The following is an 18,713-nucleotide window of genomic DNA, read 5'->3' on the forward strand; positions in this document are numbered from 1 at the left end:
ACTCTTTTTATTTCTAATGTTACTAACCTTATTTATGTATTTATTTCTGCTTGTGGGCATAATTTACCTTGGATCCAATCCGACCCTTTAGTTTGAACCCTGAGTCTTATTTTTGTTTACGCACTGTACCTTTTTACAGACCTCTAGGAAGACATGGATACAATTATCGTCGCCCATGAAGATAATAGCTGCACGTCGGCTTTATAAGATGCAAATTTTTTAGCTTCGTCTAACAGATGCCAAACCGGTCGACGCACTGATGTATCAACATGCAAATTGACCGTGGAGAATTAATGTCAATCAATCAACGAGAATTTAACTAATTAGGAGAATATAATATGCATAGCTATGAAAATTTATCGGTTTCGTATGATGTTTATTTTTACAAATATCACTGTTGCACATATTTCCAGTTTCGAGACTTCTGAGCTCTTGAAATTAAAATGGACGATAGACACCGCATGGGGAAATCCCCATTAAGTGGAGCGACGGCAGATTTAAGTCCAAGGAAGTCGCAGGAAGCGGGCAGCGCCAGACCGGTCATCGTGATGAATCCTTGGGAGAGGATAACGCTTTGTGGGCATCTATCAGCTGATATGATGATGATATAAAATAAGTTAAAGTTTTAGTTGATTGATATGTGGATCTTGGTTTGATGACTCATTTATATTCTAGATATAAAAAGTACAGTAATTGTTAAATTTCATTTAAAAAGTAACTGTTTAGTTACTGGTCGACTCTTCTCAACAGATCAGCGTTCTGTGCCGATACTAGCTTACTGCTTATAATCTACGATTAAAGTGCATGTAAATGCCTACTTGAATAAAGATATTTAGAATTTTTAAATTGAATTTAACTTTCAGAAAGTTCCGAAACGTCTTCTCGTACAAAATACCGCAATGTCTGAAGACGAAGGTTTTCGAAGGTGTTGCCGGTATGACAATACGGATCCGAGACGTGGTAATTTACAAGAGGCTTCATTATGAGGCTCAAGTTCACTCAGAGAGGAGTGGAGAGGGCGTTACTCAGAGTTTCATTCAGAAATGAGAAGATACAGAGAAGAACCAAGATCATCGATGTAGCTTGAAGAGTTGTTCGTCTAAAGTGGCAGGTGACGGGACACATCGCTCGTGCAACTGATGGCGGTTGGGCGGCAAGGTTCTAGATGGACCAATGACATAGTTAAGAACCAGTCTTCTTGGCGATCATCAATCAGCTGAAAAAGAATTTCGAACTGATTATTTACGTTTATACACAGACAAACAATCTCCATTTTATATATATGTCAAGACTTGGCATTGGACTAATTTAGACGGACCTCCAGACACAGACCAAGTAAAACGAAGACGCTCTTCTTTTATTTATTAATGTGTTTTACATACGTAGATCATTAAAGATGTTACAGATAAAATTAAAAAAAACTTTTAAAAGTTGTTTAATTAGCGAACTGTTTTATCTTTATAGATTTGATATCGACGTAGCATTCACGTGAGAACTCACAGTGTTACTGGCTGTTACGTACAAAATATTTTTAACGAGTTAAGATTCTTCAATTTTTGATTTTAATTTGGACGCAATCAGTAAGCTAGTAAATGCATTGTATTTATGTTAAAATTGTAAATGTTAAACAATTGTAAGTAGTTGCTGTATGTAAAAAACACCAGGTCAATCAAACCTGGTTGTCATTTTTCTCGCTATCGAAGTAACAAGTACACGCAAGGTTGCCACTTGATTAAATAGATAGATTTGAAAATGCGTGACCTTGATGGATCGACTGTAAATAGAGCTGAATAACTTACCTAAGTGAGTTTGTTATAGGCTTTTATTAGATAACTAGCCTTAAGTTGAAGTATGCTTTTATTTTTCTAGTCTTATTGACTCTTATCATCGTCCTTTCAGCTTATAACTCGTTCATTGCAAGGCATATGCCTCACTCAAAGATATCTATGGAGGTATACCAGAGACAGGATTCTGTGTTTGGCACTAATCGGTGTAACATAACTCCTCAAGATGCCCCGTGGAGGGGTGAAGCACGTGTTGAGTGAATTAACGGTGGCAGTTGCGTAATTCGCATTGTTTGCCGCATACGCATTTATCAGCGGGCTGGCGGGCGGTGCACGTCTACCACTGCATGTGCGGAAGTGTCTAAATATTGGTCCTTTTCATACTTAGGATGGACTTCCGAAAGGTAACGCCTGATTCCATTAAATACTCTGGAAACTTGTTTGTGAGTAGTGGCAAACCTGTCTATAGCACAATGGGTGAATTATCTAAGATTGTATCCCGGGAACCAAATCCGTGTTCGCAAGTCGATGACCTCTACCGCTTAGCTACCACTGCTGAGCTATTTGACCCTAGTGGCTATCAAATGGTGTCATCAATATAGGTGATAAAAATAACATAAAAAACAACAAAATACATTATACAGAGTGATTGGTTATAGATGTAAAAGCTTTAAGTCTGTAAAAGTAAAGCCTTTATCAACAAAAACTTTTAAGGCTTTACATTTATTTCCAACCTATTGGAATGCGATAGGTCAATAACTTTTGTTAGTACAAAATCTGCAGGCACAAAAAGTTCATTTATTATGACACGTAAATGACAACACGAAGGCGACTTCAATCAATTTTTTTTTAATTTTTAATTACATAGTTAACATATTAATACTCAAATCAATACTAACATTAGAATAATATTGCTGCTTGGATATTATTTTTTAAGTTTTTCGTATAATATCACTGTAACTAAAGTATATATAGCAAAAAGTATTTAGTCTTGACTTAATTGAACATACAATAGATTATACTTGTTTTATTATAATTTACAGAGAAGTTTTAATATTGATATCTGTTTTATTAAGTTATTAACTTTTAGATATAAGTATGATTAAGGCCAGGGCTGTCTATGCCTGTAATAGGCAAACATATTTAATTTTGTGGTTTGTTATATGAAACCAATGATGATTTTTTTAAAAGAGAATAATAAATGTATATAAATATTAACGTGTTGTTTCTGGTTACAAAAAAAAGATATATATTTTTACAATTTATTTATTGGTAGAGTTATATTATTTTTGTTTTTTAAATGTTTACTTTGTTCAATTTTCTTTTTAAAAAGTAGTATTTTCGTGACCCTGGAATCTATCTTCGATCTGTACATGGTTTGCTATAGAAAATGTTAATTCACTTTGCGGCGTTTCGATTTGGGTCGTGTTTTTTTGGAACGTAACCGCGACGCAAAGTGAGGTATTGGTGTATAGCATTTCTACACAAAGACACCAGAGAGTATGGAACATCGACTTGGTCGGTTACTATTGGTTTACTAACATCACTATCTCTTCAGAAGCCATTAACACTGGGGAGGGGGCCCAGTCACAAAAGTCAGTTAAGAGGTAACCGGCGCCGCGTGTGATGGCTAGTCAAACAATAAAGTCCGATCGACATACATCTAGTATTCATGCATATTCAGAGGAAATCTTGTTTATGGTAATTAGTCAATCAGCATTCTAAATGGCGCGGAGTGAACGCCGGAGGGACGGAGGTACGGAGGGACAAGCGGGGCCATCAATCAAGCCGTAAACTCGTCCGACCAATGCCTACCCGCGGCACCTTCACCACTAATGCCTTTCTGATACTTTTATTTGGCGACATAAAAGGCGATTAAATGTGGGAAGCAATGAAAAATCGACGCGGTTCCGTAGTATTTAATTTTACTCTGAAATATAAGACAGTAATAAAAACAAAGGTGTTTAATCAACGTGTGTTGCTGGTGATGACTTAAGCATTTGAGATGTAGTTTACGATTGGTTTTATATGGCTCAAGGTTACCTTGAGCAATAGAGAGGGCTATAGGAGTCTCACTGCGAGATGAAATCAAGAATTAGGAGATCTGGAGAAGAAGTAAAATCACCGACGTAGGTCTGACAATTGCTTGACTAAACTGGTAGTGGTAGTGGTGGTCATATTGCTCTTGCAAGCCATGGTGGCGACCATATGTAAACGCAGCGTGGGTAGCGCTGATTTTCAGTAAAGTATCCAGTGATATCCAAACATAAAATCGATTGTATTTCTCTTAAAACATCACTATATTAAAGTTAAGAAGTGGTTAAACCATGAAAATTATTTATATCAATAATACAAAGCCATAAAAAACAATATCTCTCTAGCGGCGTGGATAGGTCTCCACTAGATGGATTGATGGTATAGAGGTTGGTAATTGTGGCGATGTTTGAGGGAGAACTTTGCCTTGTAACGGACATATATGATAATGATAGTGACAATATAGGCATTGAAAAGTAAAAATTACCAACTATTATACCATTTTCAGTTAGAAGCAGAGATGCCTCTGTAATTATAAGGTCTTAACTAAATAATAATAGCGATAAACACAAAATAGATTGATAGAAATCAGAGTCCATAACTATTACAAGCAAGAGACTCCTGTTAAGAAATACACAGATACCTCAACCCCTATAGTTAAATTATTTCAAAAAATTTCTAGTTTTTTTTCCATATTACTCTCCGAAAAACTTTCGGTTATCTGTAGTCCACGCTGCTGTCCCACTTGTGGTCTTCGCTGCCGTCCCAAGCCACTACTTCATCACTACACAGCTCTACTCGGGTAGAACGTCATCGTACAACTGGAATGCGCCTGTCCAGCTTCTGTTTTATTTTTAAGTTCACGGACTCTTCGGCCTCGTCAACTCAGTTCCTATGAAGCGGTAAAATCCCCCGTACTAACAGCATCGACTTCAACCGAAACCATACCATACATTTCCGATTATTATTTTACAACTATAAATTTATAATCTATAATTCTGAAGCCTACGATATAGCTACCAGTATTTTAGAGTCCAGATCACGATAAAACAGGTTTATATATACTATTTGCCAAAATTATGTTTTCATAAATAAATCTTTTTTTTGTTTGTTTTTATTTTAATCCGGTAATGTAGAAGTATGTACTAGCCCAAACCGAGGCTCCTTTACTTTACAAGATGTCTTATGCTAGGTACCCTCTGCACTCTTTTTGCTGGAGAGACTGGTAAACAAACATGTTTAACGAGAAGAGAATGAAACTGTACAAAAATAAAAAGATTACTGAAAAATTTATTGCCCCAAAAACACCTGATTCCCGACGAAATAGGGGGTGCTACAAGAAGTCCTCAATAGCGGGGGCCGCAAAAAAACATGTTTAACGAAGAGGGATTTTTTATCGCGCTTACTGAACCCTGCCGGTTCGTACAGAGTCGAACTAATTTTTATTGCCCGGCTACCTGCGCTCACCACTTACGCGACATCCCGTCCCAGATTTACAAACAGGCTGTATTATTAAAACATTAATGGTCAAATATTAACCATCACTTAAACAAATGTATTATAATTAACTATAATACTTATTTTATTAAGGTAAATTACTTTATAACTTACTCTTAACCATACTTAATTCTACTGACATGGAATTAACCTGAAACAATTCTCTTCTTTCTCTTTAATGTTAATAAATTGTTGGGCGGATTCGTTGATACTATTGCTAAACAATTTTTTTGTTTATTTCAAATATTTGCTGTAATTAAGTTTTAAGTTTTGTTCTACAATTCATTTTAAATACACTACTTTATAAAATCGTAATATATGCATTTGATCGTGTGATAATTTTTAGCAAAGTTGTTGAGCATGAGCTCACGAAGGTTTCTAAATTAGTATGACTAATTTTTGACAGATGGCGCCAATGTCATTCTAATGAATATTATATATATGAATGACTCAAAATTAAATGAATAATTGTGTAAATTTCCTTTACATTTATTTTAGTTGGTGGCGTAGCAAATCGCACAGGTTATGTAGTGACTCGCAGCTGGGAGAAAGAAGATCCGTATCAAATAGTAACAACCCTCTCCCAACTGTCTGCGCTTAGTAAAAAGAATACTACAAACAAATAAGAATTAATAAAAAATAATCTATTAAAGATTTTTTATTTTAATTCATCCTTAACACAGCCTTGAAGTAGGTTGCGCACCGGAGGAAACATATTCAAAATAAGCGCTCTTTTGTTGTTTTAATTTTTTTTATTTTGATGTGATCATATCTTTCTACAATGTTGTATAAAGTAAATTTTTAATGTTATAAAGGAATACATAACAGAACTATTATTAATATGGTAACTTTTAATGTACTTCTAACTTATATGTACTACTGATATATTTGAATAAATAAGTGCTAGTGTTGTACCATTTCACAGATAAAAAATTGTCAATAATTTCAAGCCTTACAATTGTACCACTCTTTTTGTGTCAAATAAAAAGTGAATGCGTCGTTTTAAAATATCTGGTAAGTATTTAAGCATTGGAGCAATAAATCCGATCGTCTTAATAGATATCTTAAAAGCCTTCAGAATACCCGTCAGCCGAAAAAAAAGGCGACGGCATACGCGATGGAGATGTATACACGAAGTTTTTTTTAACATTTTTTTAGTGCTACCCGTAGCTATTAACTGAATGGCCTTTTTTAATTATTCCCTCTTAATAGTTAAGAAGGTTATTTGGGTTTTTGTCGAATTCATGACAGTGTAAGTCATATGTGCGTGCGTTTTTATGTGTGAGTGAACATATAGGTACGCTGCCTAAATATGTGTGTCGGTGTCAGTTGACATAATCACACACTCAGTTGATTTGTGTGTAGACATAGCACACATGGAGCGGCGCGCTTAAATAATTTAAATTAGTTCGTCGTAGTCGTACGCCATGTTTTTTGTGGGTTTATTTGACAGGGTCGAGATGACGGCTCACAGATTGTTTTGTGTTCCGCACCCAATTAAGGATAAGTGTCTTTTGTTTGTTGTTACTCGTAATATCTTTATTATTAAGGTTATTATATTAATACGTGCATGTATTCATATCGAGTTACATCTACATATGTTTAATACAGAAGTAGGTTAATGATAATTGTATAAAGAGAAGTACTACTGTGATCTAAAAGTAAGGTGGAATTGTCATTTAAACTCCCTGCCATTAGGACGGGAGATAATTTTTTCCTAGGTTAGTACGACTGTCTATAACATTTGCAAGCGTGTTTTTGTGCTCATTTTTTGTAAAAAAGCTTTAAAATTTCGACTTGCATCATTCAGCAAACATCATATTCGTTTTATTTGACTCCGACCGACTTCTGGCTATTCAGCAAAAGGCCAATGCAGAGATGCCGTTTTGACACGATTGTAGAAATAAAACGTAATTGAAGATGGTATTGAAGGCTGTACTAAAAGACTAATCCTAAATGTTTCGAGGACTGAAAAAAGCGTTGTCAAAAGCGCGTTTCATCCGACTGGAATTACTTTGAAGGGGATGAAATTGATTTGGAAGCATAAATAAATAATTTATATTTTATGACCAAATTCACCTTACTTTTTGATATACACAGTCATTAAAATATTACCTATATATCTACTAAACATATAACGACTATGTACCGCTACTATATTTAGTGAAGATAATGTCATAGCGATATATGTCGATATATGTATGAATGGTAAGCGGGTGTTTTTAACGAGTGACAGCCTAAGCAGAGGTCCCGTCCTAGGGACTCTTGAGTATAGCCACTTTATGGTCCGTCAGCTGAAGCTATCTAAGAGCTCGGTGACATAGTAAAAAGTGTGGTTTTAGAGTTACTTCCTGCTTCTTCTCCACAACTATAACGCGTTGCAAAGCAAAGCGAAGTCAAAAATATAATAGATTTAAAAAATAATAAATTGAAACATACAGTAAGAGTTTTGTTAAAAGTTAAAATGTAAAATATAAGAATTTTATCTATATGTAGCGACCTGAATTGAGGCTTCTCCGGGAGCCTTAGCTACCTTAAAAGAGGTCGTAAGCTAGGCGCCATCTGTGCACTGCCACTCTTAATTCGTAGAATCTGCAAACAACATTTGGAAAGCAGTGAAAGTCTAGTTCAAAAAATATATTCCGGTCTATCTATATAAGCATACAAATAAATTAAAAAATAGATACCTCTCTATTTTAATATAATAATTTTTTTGCTAATAGCAATAGAGATAAAGCTTAATAGAATTACTATTTTTTTTTGGGCAATTTTTTCTTGTTCCTTATAGGTGAAGCATTTGACCTGTCTCCCCTGTTGAGCGAAGATGAGGTCTACGATGTTACATGCTTGCCTGGAAAATACCTATTCTGTTGTCTTGAAGACTCTTAAGTTATAATTGTCTGGAAATTACGCCGGCTGTTCCACTCCTTGCACTATAAAAGTATTAGCAAAATGCTTAGTGCAGGTGAAAGGAATTTCAACCGTGTACGGATGAATACGTGTGTCTTGTTGTACGAAATTATTTGGTGTAATTCCGACAAACACATTCCGAAATGCAATTTAATACAGTATGACTATAAATTCCTAGATGATGTCACTAAATTATTTTGTTATAGCACACTAAACTAACACTTATAAATCTTATGAAAGTGTGATACATATATAAGCTTGGGAATGTATTGATCTACTGTGTTAAAGATGTTGTAAAAATTACATTAAAAATATCGGATTCATTTTGAGCTCTCCTCATATCTTCTCACATCACCTTGAACGATGCTATTGTAGGTGAGTTCAATCTGATGGTAATGATTCCTGGCATCATTCTTATAACTTACGCAACAGATCATTCCAAATGATACTCAGCGAACAATACAAAGATAGGGGGACCGACAACATAATTAAGTTAGCATTAAGACCGGTCTTCGTAGCGATCTTTGAGTGAAGCCTATGCTCAGCAGTGGGCATCTATCGGCTAAAAAGAGAAAGCGAACAAAAATCATCTTCATTTCAGCTTTAGGTTGTCCAGGGTCTATCACATAAATTTCCAACAGGAAGCTATCTATATCCACTGGCTTCCGACGACAATAAGGCTGTACATCTTGTGACTAAACGACGTTAGTTTCTTATTGCGGTCTATCTCCATTCCAGAATCTTGAAACCCCAGCTGCCATTAGACTGCGATCTTAGGTTCCCCTAATTTTATTTTATTATATGCTTATGTTTTACAGTGAACGTCCACCGGCTGAAAAAAAAGAAGAAAATGAATATAAGTAGAATCATTAAACAGTGTTAGTGATATTCTGTAACAAATTGATTTTGGTATTAAAACGTAAGGGGTGAATGTATAGCTTACCGCTGTCAATGGATCTATGGTACACACTTTAATTATGATTTCAGAAAGAATAAATACATTTAAAAAATCTTTAAGTTAAACGGTTTTTTGATACCCATATTGTGGTGGTTGTGGAATAATATGTACCTAGTCCGCCATATTGGAACGGCGTCCATCTTGAATTTAAAATTTTGACATAATCATCGTGTTTTACTAGTGTAGCCCTTTCATTTGATACCCATATTGAGGGGGTTAAGGAAAAATATGTAATCCGCCATTTTGTATCGGCGGCCATCTTAGATTTATAATGTTATTGATTTTATTATATAGTATTGTCATCTAAATTAAATGTGTGTACCAAATTTCAGATCAATCTGACAACGGGAAGGTGGTTAAATTTCAATTTCTAATTTTGACCCAAATAAACAAATTCCGTACGGGTCGAACTAAATAAAACCGTTTAATAATAAAAAAAATTGATGATATTATCGTAATAAACGCTTTTCCATAATTTGGATTGCTAAATTTTAAAATTAATAATTGTTTACAATCCGTCTATGCTGGTTTTGTACTGTCCGAAGTTATTGACTTGTCGAAATTCAGTAGAGTTTCTAAGTGATAATTTTATACAGGCTCTATAGGTTAAAAACTTTATAAGTTTTTGCTTACTAATTAGCAATATTATTATTATTATAGTCTCTTTGTTTCCATTATGTATAATATATTCAACAAGTATATTATATGATTAATTATTACATGTGTATGCATTACTAAATAAAATAATATTATTAATATTTAAATTTGAATTCCAATCATAATAAATAATTTCAATGATAAATAAATTAAAAGGAATTAAAATCAAAATTCATCACATAAATCATTATGGGCCACTCTATGGGTAAAGGCCTCCTCCATTATGCTCCAAATCTGTATTTTGTTTTGGTGATCCAGTTTTCACCAGCTTTTCATTTTATTTCATAAATCTATTTTTCGTTTGCTCTACCTCTTAATCTTTTATTTTTTTATCCTTGCAAAAGGATAACTACCTGTAGTTATCCTTTGCGTCCATTTTTCAGTGCGTGCAATCTCATCCAATTTTATTTTTGTTTTTGAGAATATTCTAAACCGTCTATCATTTTATATTTAGCAATATATAACATCCTGTATAATTTCAAATGATCAATTAATATTTCTGGTACACGTATATTAGAACCCAGATATGTAATCTCTTTTCTTAATATCCGTCAGCGGTATTTATTACATGTACAATTACATCGGATCGCGTGCGTAGCTTGACATTTGGTTCGTAATTTATAACGACGTAGCTCGTAGCACATGGCGCGTAGCATCTCGCTACGAAGGGTTGTAATTGTTTTCAAGTGCTATTAAGATAATGTCATGATTGTTGTATAGCATTTGATTTAATATATAGAATATGAAATTAAAAATTCAAATTATCTTTATTCAAATTCGCATTTATACGCACTTTTGCAACATCAATTATTTTTTAAATTACCAAAAGCTCAGTTTTGTTAGTTCATTCGTAAGTTGCCACCTGCTCGGAATGATGATCTGCTGAGAGAAGTCGTCCAGAAGTTGTTGTCAACAGTTGCTATTTTGAATGATATTTAAATATTAATGTGAAATTTCTTGAATTGTAATTTTAATATCAGCAATGTAACTGAATCAACAAACCAAGTTCAACACATTTCTATAAAATGAGGTTTCTTTAGTAATATACTTTTGATTTTAGATTTGAAAGTAAGTCATAGTGTAAGTATATATATGTATATACACTTAAACCCATGAAGAATTTATAAACCTTTTAAAGAACAACATTATTTTTTAGTATTATATCACGTTTACATATATACATATGTGGAATGCAAATCAATTCGTTTCACGCTGGCTTCACATTAATCCAAAGCGTATTCTAATTATAGATAAAGGAGTTTTTTTAAGGAGCCATTTTTGAGGCCTCTCGTTCTTTTCTAGATAAGGACTTTTTTAAAATAATTTATTCAAAAATATTTTTTTTACATTTAACCTCTTTTTATGTTTCATCATTCTTTTCTATACTTAGTTTTCCATACATCGCTTTTCTTACTTATATATAATTTACAGAATACTACATTTGTTGCAGTTTTATTATTTTTGACTTAGTTTATATATCAATTGAATACATTACATTTCAAGCAGTAGTAGAGCACTGGAACTAGGGATCTTAGATCTTGGGTTCGATTCCCAACGTACAACCTTATATAATTCATTCAGGTACATACAAGTGTATTTCATTATAGCCTCTTTTATTATATTTCATTTTTATTTTCTTTGAAAAGTCCCTTATTATATAACAATTGTACTATTGTGTACATGTTACAATCTGTGGTGACAGAGAACCACACCGAATGTAAAAAACATTGTAAAACAAACATTTTTAAATCATAACTTTTGCCCAGTGGTAGAACACTGGTATTTGTGATCTTAGGTGGTTGGTTAATATATTCCAAGGTACAATCTAATATTATTCACACTTTATGCATTAATTAAATAGGATTGCTACTAAAAACAAGTTCCCAGAGAATGGACAGCAGTGTCCCATGTATACCATAATACCATACTGCGATCGTCAACCTGTCTGCCAAGTGTGGCGATTGTGTTATATCCTCATATAGATATTATTAGGCTTAGCTTTGCAGTAGGATTCTGTGGGCTGAAACGAAGAACTTAAGTCTTCTTTACAAAACCTATTTTCTGTTTATTCTATATTCTGACTGTTATTTTATTTTTTATTTTTAATTTAAAATTCTTAAAGCAATTAAAACATTATTAATTCGAAACTAGTTCATTGGTTCGATCACAAGTTTTCATTATGTTACCTATATAAATATACAAACATTAAAAATTAGATTATCTGTTTGCAATATTAAAATAACAGGATCATGTCATGATAAGTAACAGCATATAAATGACTATATAACGTACAGTACAAATATGTTATTTGACCAAATCTCGTTTTTTTTATAAGGTGTGTTCGAAATTTAAATTAAAAATTTTTCCATAAGTTTAGCGAAAAAAAAAAGAATTAGAGCACCGATAGGTTTGTTCATCCTGCCGGTTTATAATCGTGATATCGCATTGAACAGAAAAACAACGCATATTAGCGATCGAAGTCAACAAAAGTATTGTATAGTTAAAGTCCCTTAAATAATTAAAGATTAAATTTCAGTTAAGATAAGTGTAGATTAATACAGTACGATATCTTGTATTTTAATATACGTAACAATGATACAACATGTATGTTCAATTATCTTTAATTGAACACCGATTCAAAACATTAATTGTCACTATATTATTCATTCAATTATGGTTACAAATTAACTTAATTTAAAACAACAATTACAAACACTTTAGATCGTAGGTATTAATATGTTTATCGTAATGTTACAAAGCACGTGTTACAGAACCCTCTAAACAATAAACACGGAACCCTAGGATCAAGAAGTGCTGTGAACACGTGTGACCTTGAAGTTATATTTAAATTTTTGTGTACGGATCCCGAAAATTCTAATCGAGTACTATCTCGAACTTATTAGAACCTTATACGTAGTATAAATAGATGTACTCCCCATGTCGATAGTTCAGTGTTGTTTTTCGAGTTATAAAATTAAGATCTACGATCAGTGATACAAAGCAACTATTTGGCAAGTTATTTGGAGAGTGATTTCTTGAGCGACTTGGAAGCGAAGTTTGGACTAAGCGAAAGTATACTATGTTTTAAAGTAGGGTGACCATCTGAGCTGTGAATTAAAGACTCCTTGTGAACCAGTGGTGTTTCATTTCGAATCAGAACCCACCATACATAACAGTATGATTTAATTCAACGACTGTTTATACTAAAGTGTTATACTTTGTTCATATGGTAATAATAGCGTATCTACATTTATCTTTCAGTAACAAGATTATCACATTATATACAAGTATATATGTTTATTATAAAAGTAATCACGCATTAAAATTGTGTTTATGTATAATTGCTGTAGATAATATATACCAAACTCCTTTACGATATGCAGTTCGTATTTAGAGACCTCCATAGTCATGATTATATGTTCAGTCCGTCTAGTGGTGAATAAATAAATTAAAGGCTATGACACTAAGGCTGATAACCGGATGCTACAGCTAAAGTACAGTCACAAGGACCGTTAAAATAATCTCCAAGTGGACACACAAATAAGAGACCTCAAGGAAGAGTCAGAGAAGAGATCGCTAAATTGTGGGGAAGATCTCAGGAGTGTAGGATGGAAGACATCTCGGCAAAGAGAGGAGAAGGATTAAGAGAGATAGAAGATATTGGAAGATGCAAAGACTTAGAAAGGATTGTATTGCAAGAAGAACATAGTAACAATGCTAGTATACCAATGCTTTTCAACTAGGAGCTTACACCCCACTGGTGGGCAATTTGATTATAAGAGGTGTAATTCGAAAGTAGATTCGACATGAATTTAACCTTCTAGCTTTAATATAAATATATATATATCACATTGGAGGGGTGTAAGAATTTTAGAAAGCCTATTGTCTCTAGCATAGCATTTCTAAAATGGCACGAAAAAGGTTAAAAATATATAAAGGTTATAAATATACTGAGTTTCCTCAGAAAGCTCTAGAGCTTAAAGAACAGAACTTTTTATATTAATAAAAAATATTCTTTTACTGCGTTTCTGCCATCTTCTATATTTTCATAAAATTTTCAAGACTGCTCAATTTTTATAATAAATAAATTCGTTCTAAATTTACAGCGTAATCATAGGAAATAAGAATTCAAAAAGTAGTGTGAAATTGTCATCTAAAACCGATACGGGCGACGTCCAAATAATCAAAGATTTAGTGCTTGAAAATCGTCGATTAACATTTAAATATCAATTGGCCTGATCCATACCATTTTGAAGGATATTTTGAGTCTCAAAGGCGTCAAGTTCGATTGGTTCTTCGCGACTTTTTTGGCCAAAAACTTGATTTGTATCGTTCCGCATCTATATTCACCTAATTTGGCCCCATGCGACTTTAGGCTATTCAGAAATCTCAAAAGACCAATGAATTTGACACAAAAGGATATAAAAACCGATTCGAAGATCTTTTAGGTTATACAGAAAAAAATTTTTTCTACTGTTTCAATGACTAGAATAAGCATAGGCAATAGTGGCTTTATTCGGACAGTGATTACTTTAATGAGTAATAAAATGATTTGGATAAGTAAATAGAGAATTAATATATTATGAATAAATTCACCTTACTTTTTGATCACAGTGTTATATTGTTACTAGCTGATCCCGCAAACGTTGTTTTGCAAAAAAAAATTGATATTTTAATTTACAAATAAAAAATAAGGGTTGATCGTAGAGGGGTGAAAATTTATGGTTGTATGTATTCTTGTATGCTGTATCATAAAAAAATAAAAACAAAAAAATTCGTAAAAAAAAATAAAAAATTTTGAAGTGTGAACAACCTTTATCACTTAGGGGTATAGAAAATAGATAGTAGCCGATTCTCAGACCTACTGAATACGCATATTAAATTTGGTAAAAATCAGTCAAGCCGTTTCAGAGGAGTTCAAGTTCGAACACCGTGACACGAGAATTTTATATATTAGATATACGTCAAGAATCTATATCTTGGCTACTTAGTATCTGTTGACTTAAAATGGTTGTCAACAGATTATCTTTATGACTATGTTTATATTAAAACTACGAAGCGTGATTATACAATCTAACAGCCCTGTAACGAGGCAACTCGTGATTATAATACGTCAAGTAAGTTAAGTAAGTTAACAAAGGTAAACATTAACAAGGAAAGTTGATGTGCATGTTTAACATGAAACACTCGGGGCATACGTCATTTAATAAAAACGTATATTTTCCTTCAACTTTTCGTGCGAATAAGGGATTATTCATGTTATTATATGCACGTAATCATTTACGGTGACCTTTTGTGGACGCCATGAGAATATTCTTATCTATTCTTACTTACTTACTCCGCTGGCTCAGTGACCCAAAGTGGGTCTTGGCCTCCGAAGCGAGAGACTTCCACTTTCCTCTATCTTGCGCCATCGTCTACCATTGGCTGACATTCAATTCGCGCAAGTCTGCCTCAACGCGATCGATCCAGCGATACCTGGGTCTACCCACTGGTCTTCGACCCCTCGGTTTTTCCAGTTAAGCTACCTTCACGCTCCGATCCCATCCCATTCGCTCCAAGTGACCAAGCCATTAGCCTTATCTATTCTAGAAGAGCCAATTCGACAAAAGACTATCCTCCTATCTAATATATAAAATTCTCGTGTCACTGTGTTCGAACTTGAACTCCTCTGAAACGGCTTGACTGATTTTTACCAAATTTAATATGCGTATTCAGTAGGTCTGAGAATCGGCTACTATCTATTTTCTATACCCCTAAATGATAAAGCTTGTTCACACTTAAAAAGTTTTTTTATTTTTTTTAACAAAATTATTTGTTTTTATTTTTTTATGATACAGCATACAAGAATACATACAACCATAAATTTTCACCCCTCTACGATCAACCCTTATTTTTTATTTGTAAATTAAAATTTCAATTTTTTTTGCAAAATAACGTTTGCGGGATCAGCTAGTATATTTATATTAGACGGGTAGGCGACCGCAGTGTGGTAATATGGTGCACAGAGGACGCTTCTGATCATCCTCTGGAAGCTTGTTTTTAAGCTGTGGCAATCCTATATAATTAATGTACAAACTGTAAGTTATATAAGATTGTAACTTGGGAATCGAAACTGTGACCTGTGATCGCAAATCACTGTACTATACAGCTGGGCTACCACCGAGCGTGAATTGTATAAAAATGTAACTTGGGATACGAATCCACAACTTGCGATCGCAAGTCCTAGCGCTCTACCATTGCTTGAAAAGTGAAATGTAGTATTCTGGAAGGTGTGAAGGAAGATAAGCGATGTGTGGAATGAAAACAATGTATGGAAAGGAATGATATCCTATATAATTTATGCATAAAGTGTGAATTATATGAGAGGAAATCGTTGTCCAAATTTCTCTATAGTTGGACTATGCCTGCTCTACCTTATTTTAAGAATTCATAAAAAGTTTTTCGTATTAATGAACTTCTTAAATTTATTAAAGAATAATTTAGACATATATATAAACATTCAGGGTTGTTCTGTGTCGCCATATTTGGAAGTGAGATGTACAAAACAACACGACTGTTTTTGGGATTTTAAAAGGGATTATTTAATGACAATTATTAAGAGGAATAATAAAAGATATTAAGGCGTTAAGTACGCCGTTATATATAAAATGGGTTTTTAATAAATTTTTAAATAAATGAAGAAATCAGTAATGAAATACAGATGTATGTATTTACTATGAGTGAGCATATAACTTGAAAAATAATCTGTGGTTAGTGTGATGAAATTGATACAGTTTTAAACAACAAAGTTTCAGTAGTTTAGTTAAATCGATTGAAGGCTCCATAAAAGAGAGTAAATATAATTTTAAAACATGATGCACCGATATGCGCCGTGCGCAGTGTAGCCGCGTGCAACAGGCGCGGTGCGCGTGTGTGCGTGCGGGCGCGCGCGTGTGCGTGCAGTAATAGAGCGATGACGTGATTTCCTGCGCTGAGTTATTGCTACTGTGCCGGCGCTAAACGATTCGTGCGACGTGACTTTGTACCACGTCCACTTTTAAATCACTTTCTCTTGTATTTCGTCACTTCCGAATAATCGTTTATAGGACTATAATATTATTATACTTCCGGTCAAATTATATATTTAAAAGTGCTAATAAATTATAGCATATTTTAACATTTTTGTAGCTAAATTTAAATTTTTAACTAATATCGTTGTGATAAACTATTCCAGTTTAAATGAAAATATCTTTGTTATAATAACTCATGGTGTGCCTTTGACGTGGAAGAAAATGATTTTATTTTGCTTGAATTCTGTTTGTATTATTTTGACTTGACTTGCATTGCCGTCCAGGGTAGGCGCTTAGTCTAAAACCTCTTAAATTAGCGAAGCTCGATGACTTCCTGGGAAACCTTGGCTTGGGCCATTACATACTTTAGTTTCATCAGATTGGGTGTGACTAAACTAAAGGCCTCCAACGAGGTTACCCGAGACGGCTAAACCTTGACTCGATCGGTTGCTACTGGCTGGCTAACATTACTACTACTTCGAAAAGCCTTAGCGCTGGGAAAAGAAATGGCAGAAGAAACTCCAGCAACACTTCTATTACGATCGGGAGTCACGACTCGACCCCTCTCGGCCTAATAAAACACAACCTCGATTTTGATGAGGCCAGTTGGTCAATCATTTTGAACATTATAAAGGTAAAAGGTCAGTGCAGTCAATCCGTGAATAGGCTATCACCATCGTGGAATGTTGATCTGAGAGCCGGCAAGAAACTCAACAGTTTAACATTAAAATATCAATCTTACAAATGATTCAATAAACATAGTTCCACACATTTCGATCAACTAAAAATTGTAATAAAAAGTTTTAAAATGAAATCAATGATACAATATCAATAAATATAATTTAAAATGAATCTAAAATTTTACAGTACCTAGACAATTACTTAATAAGAGTGATATGCGAAATTATAGATAACTTTAATAAGTTTTTTATCATTTTACTGCATTATTTATTTGTATCGTTCGTTCCGTTATCTTAAGTTATTTGTAAATGATAAGTAAATGAATTTTGATCGTTTTAATCTGTGATACATTAAAGAATTGGCGTTGGATTTAATTTGTTTCGGTGTCGATAAGCGAATAAGTGCTTTAGTCTTATCTTTAGCCGATTTTAAACTACAACACGATTGTTATTATTCCATAATGTTAAATATTACTTTTATCATGGCTGTTCATGGAGTATTTTCACGAGGGTAGGTCATAGATAGTTTTTACATAGACCGATTCGATGCCCTGTATGATTTCGTACCGTTTAAATTTATTAGCTTGTTGCAAAACTATAGGAAAAGTTAATAAATGAAACGTATTTTAGAGTGATCACTTTATTTATTGATTTTATCGTGATCAAATTAGGATATAGACGCCCACTGTGTGCCAGATCGTCGTGGTTACTCCAGAACTTTTCGGCTCTAACGTCCATCGGTTGCATCATCTATATGTCTCACACTTCAGATCAGCAATTTTCCGAGTTGTGTTAATATTTAATTAATAAAATACATGAGCTGGTGGACACAGTGTGAGTAGGTCTCTATATAGATGGACTGATGACATAGTTACAGTCGAGGTAAGTCACTGTCAGCGAAAGATGGCTCATTGGGGAGTTCTTTGGACTGTGCAGTTGGTGTCATCGGATGATAAGATGTTCATGATCAATTAAACGACTAGACATAAGTAATTGTGACATTATATTTTCATTATGATACTTAATGGTATAAAATACTTGTTTACCTAAACTAATAGGTATTTTTAGTTTTGATTGACGTGAAATATTTAACAGCTATGGACTAGTGTTTTTTTTTTAATATGTTGTACTTCGAACTAAT

The sequence above is a fragment of the Battus philenor genome, unplaced genomic scaffold (genome assembly GCF_028537555.1).
Source record: "Battus philenor isolate CCGP_79_NKW_IND1 unplaced genomic scaffold, ilBatPhil1.0.hap1 SCAF_18, whole genome shotgun sequence".
Classification (NCBI taxonomy): domain Eukaryota; kingdom Metazoa; phylum Arthropoda; class Insecta; order Lepidoptera; family Papilionidae; genus Battus; species Battus philenor.